Below are 4,833 nucleotides of genomic sequence, written 5' to 3'. Positions count from 1 at the left end.
TGGCTGCCCGGGGACCGCTCCGGGCACCGACCCACACGGGATGGAAACACGAACGGGATGGAGGAGGCGAGCCCGGGCGGGCAGAGAGAGTGGATTTAACCGGGAACGGGGAGCGATTAAAAATCAGTAACGCTAATGAGAAGGGACAGTCAAAATAAATACCGGGGTATGGAATTAGCCCAGAATAACATTTTGAACGAAGTCCGATTGTGCGATAAGAGAGACACAATAAATCAAGCCTCGGGAGCAGTGGAAAAACAAAGTCTGAGCGATTCGTTACCGGGTTTGCAGCCAAGAAAATTAAGGGCTTAAAGTTTAGCGATAACTGGAAGTCCCGGGAAGGTAGGAGCCCAGTGAGGACCCGGCGGGGCGGGAGCGGCGCAGAGGGAGCCGGACACCTGCCTTCAGCCCCGGCCCGGCCCGGCAGCCCCCGCACAGCTCCCGCCGCAGCCGCCCGCGCGTCCCAGCCAAACTCCCCGGCCCGAGAATTCCACCAGCGCCGCGCTGGGGGAACGGGCGGGGGCTGCCCGCGGGCGGGACCCTGCCCCGCCCGGCCCCGCCGCGATTTCTGCCCTCCGGCTGACATCCATAGCCCTGAGGAGCTGCCTCCGCCGGTCGGAGAGGGCTGGATGGCAAGGAATGCGGTCGGTTCTGAATTTAAGCACTAAATTCTAAGTGAAGTACTTAAATTCATCTGTAAATCTAAGTACTGAAACTGTGCCTCAACGTTTACCTTTGCCTGGTGCTGGCAGCCTCGGTGGGGGTTTCCCTTCAGATATGAGGAGCTAGTCTGACAAAAGCTACTCTTGTCAGTATGTACAGGGGCATGATGATGGACTTCACTGGCACCACAGATCATCCTTTGGCCTCCAGGATGCAAAGGAATGAAGACATTGCTTCTTCGGAGGACAGTGGAGGAGCCTCCAAGCAGCCCTGATAAGCCATGGGGTTTTTTGGCCCCAAGGTTTCCAGGGCTGCCTCCAGCCCAAGTGAGCATTGCTGAATCCTTTCTGCAGTCAAAACCTCTTAAAAAATGCACTCGACAGACATCCCTCTGCTCAATCAGCCTCTGGGGGTCAAACAAGCAGTTCTTGAACGTATCCTTAAGCTTGCACTGAAAACACTCTGACTCTGTGGTGTGATGTGGAAGAACTGATCCCAGACTTCCTGGGGAGCAGGGAGATTTGCCTTCCAGCCTCAGTTCCACTGGGGCTCCTTTGTCATCTTGTAAGTGCCAGGCACGCACTGACTGAGACCAGCACACTACTCTGGGGATCAGCTCTCCCACACCCCAAGGAGGTTTCTAGGTCTGCTGCCCACCTAAGAAATGCCTACTCAAGGGGGACTTCTTCTCACTAGGCCATGGGATGCTCAATTATGTCACTGACAGAGAACTTAACAGCAGGTGTCCCAACACCCTGAGACGTCCCAGCCACCCTAAATTAGCAGATTGTGAGTGCTGTGCTCTTCTCTGCTCTGATTGGATTAATGACACAGTATTTTTTTGAGTTTCCCACTGTACACAGAGTTCTGCCTCAGTGCAGGAAATCCACTGGAAGGCATTGGAAGAGAAGTGGTGGTGGAACTCTCATTACCATCTTTAGACAGCACCAAATCCACCTTAGTGCGGAGTGTGATTAGGGAGATTGCAAGTAAGACATTGAGCAGTGCTTGAAGACACCACTCTGGCTGCTAGCCTTGTTACCAAAAAAGGGGTGCTTTAAACACATTTTAAAAACCCAAAGAGATAGAAATGTAGAAATAGTTGTTCTTTGCTCCATGAATTTCTCCCATCAGATGACACCTCCTCTGTTATAAGCACAAAGACATCCAGTGATTATTTTCTTGTATCAACCCACTCTTTAAATCTAAAGCTGTAACAAATGGCTGCAGCTGTTTCTTCTTCTTCTTTCCCAGACAAATGACAGAGAATTACTTCTCCTGCCTTACCTTCCACAGCATATCTCAAATCTGAAACTGCCAGAGTCACAGATTTCCAGTGTGATTTAGGTAAGAAGTTCTACCACAGACAGAACGATGTTTTTCCAGGTACACTCTGCTCCCTTTATGTCAAATTAGTTTCTGGTTTTATGGCTACAATTCAGCACAAACATTCAGGGTATTTCCTTCCAATTTGTTAATTTTCTCCCATTCCCATTTCTGTATAAGGATTTCTCAAGTGTGCTTGCCTGCTGGTATGGTGCAGCAGCTATTGGTGCTTCTGACAGAAACTAAGAGAAGCATTGCTTGTCCGAGTAAAACAGCTCCAGCAGGAAGCCACACACAGATTGTATCTGGTCAGGTCCCACAGATTCCAGCTGTAGCCTGGGAGCAAATCAAAGGCAGGACACAGCCACAGGAGAATAAAAATAAGTTGCAGTTCACAACTTTGACTTCTTGGGGAAATCTCAGCTTAATGGATTCCAAATCCAAACAAATATTTTGAAGATTTCCAATCCCCCCGCCTTGTTTCAAATGCCATGTTGATAATGTACTGTAGAACCATAGCATATTCCACAGTTCTGTTAAATATGCCATATTACAGTGTGTCAATACACTTCTGATAGCATTTTCTCAATAGTAATTACTTTAAAAATATATTTAAAATATGTAGTATCAGAAGGGGTCCATTGTGTGTGTGTGTGTGTGTGTGTGTGTGTGTACTTAAGCGTTAGACCAGGGTATTGAGACTTTCTTAGGGCTTTGCTATGTGTATTTTTACTTGAGTTGCTTGGCTGTGGGATTCTCTCTGTGAAACCCCATGGCACATGTTGCATTGGGAGTAATTAATTCAGGTCTTCAATGTTTTATTTATCATACAAGAAGTTAAAATCTTTAATCCAGAAATACTCAGAACCTATGAAAAGTATGCAATGCTCCAGGTGGCTTACACAGCATAACCCACATTAACAAATAGTCACAAACCATTAAATAGTTTTAAATGGGTGTGTTTAAGGCAGAGGGAAGTGTAAGATGCAAAGGTAACACCATGATATAGAGATCAGGCAGTGACTTCCTCATGTGCTGCTTTGAGTCAGCAATCAGTAGCTGACACTGTGAACGTGCTCATCAACACTATTGACATTCTTCTTTGGAAATTGCTTAAAGAATCAACTTTTTTAATGTATGCTTTTCTGTCCTTCTCAACCTGAATATCACAGCTAGAACAAGAAGTATCATGCTTGGTTAGTACTGATTTCAGTAAGGGACTAACAGCTACACATCTGAGCTTTATTTTGTGTTTGGAATGTTCTAATTTTGTAGGCAAATGACTCACCAGCCTTATATGCTGCTTTGGGCTGGAGTAGAGTTAATTTTCTTCACAGTGGCTGGTATGGGGCTGTATTTTGGATTAGTACTGAACAGAGGGTTGATAATCTAGAGATGTTTTTGTTATTGCTGAGCAGGGCTAACACAGAGATGAGGCCTTTTCTGCTTTTCATACTGCCATGCTGGTGAAGAGACTGGGGACATGGGAACTGACAATGTGGCAGTTGGGACAGGTGACCCCAACTGACCAAAGGAATATTCCATTCCATATGGCATCATGTTCAGTATCTGAACTAGGGGAAGAACAGGAAGCAGGGGGATGTTTGGATGTTTGGTGTTTGCCTTCCCAAGTATAGCATGTGATGAGTCCCTGGTTTCCTGGCAATGGCTGAACACCTGCCTGCCCATGGGAAGTGGTGACTAAATTCCTTGGTTTGCTCTGCTTACATGTGTGGCTTTTGCTTTCCCTATTAAACTGTCCTTATATCAACCCATGAGTTTTTCAGGTTCTACCCTTCCTATTCTTTTCCCAATCCCAATGGGGGAGTGAGTGAGTGGCTGTGTGGGGCTTGGCTGCTGGCTGGGGTTAAACCACGACACTTTAACAGAAACACTGGCACCTCAGAGTTACAGTACTACTCATTTACTGTCTTAGCTTTGGAAATCTTTTTCTTTATAATGAAGATCTTGTTATTCAAGGGGAGAATGCATGCATATTTTAATAATCTCTACCAAATTATCTTTATAAATGTTCACAAAATACTCAAAACATTCCATGCAAAAAGACAGATCCTGATTTCCTTATTCAGGATAAATTCCTTTCTTATTTCAGAGAGGGCTGTAAGCACAAGAGCTGCCATTCCCACAGAGAAACTGCATTAGGAAAGGTCTTTTCCCAGAGGCAACTTGTAATCTGGGCTTTCCTTTCCTTACCTGTAGGATTGGAATTTTCCTGTATCAGAAGTCTCAAGCATTTATTTAATTATTCAAACTAGTGCAAAGCAGCCAAACAAGCAGAATTTGAAGTTAAATTAATGAACGATACTCCAAATCAGTATTCAGCACAGACATCATTAATCTTCTCGTGCCTCCTCTGCTAAGTGCTCCAAAATATTCACAAGAACTTGGAAAAATCCAAATGATGTAAATTAGTTTTTAGGATTACAGATCTTCTCAAAAATCATGTGCTAATAGCTTTTTTTTCTGCTTGAAAGGAGGTTGTAGACAGGTGGGGGCTGTTTTTTTCTCTGAAGTAACAAGTAACAGGACAAGAGGAAATGGCCTGAAGTTGCACCAGGGAGGGTTTAGGGCTGTTGAGAAAAAATTCTTTTTGGAAGGGTGGTCAAGCATTGGAGCAGGCTGTCCAGGGAAATGGTGGAATTACCATCCCTGGAAATGTTAAAAAAGGTGTAGATGTGTGGTTTGGTGTTCACCACACCATGGTTTAGTGGTGAATATGGCAGTTTTAGGTTTACAGTTGGACTGCATGATCTTAGAGGTCTTTTTCAACCTTAATGACTCCATGACTCTGCTGTGAACACGTCTCTGCACAACTGCTGAGTA

This window comes from Geospiza fortis, unplaced genomic scaffold (genome assembly GCF_000277835.1).
Source record: "Geospiza fortis unplaced genomic scaffold, GeoFor_1.0 scaffold121, whole genome shotgun sequence".
Taxonomy (NCBI): domain Eukaryota; kingdom Metazoa; phylum Chordata; class Aves; order Passeriformes; family Thraupidae; genus Geospiza; species Geospiza fortis.
Note: the sequence above shows the minus strand (reverse complement) of the source record.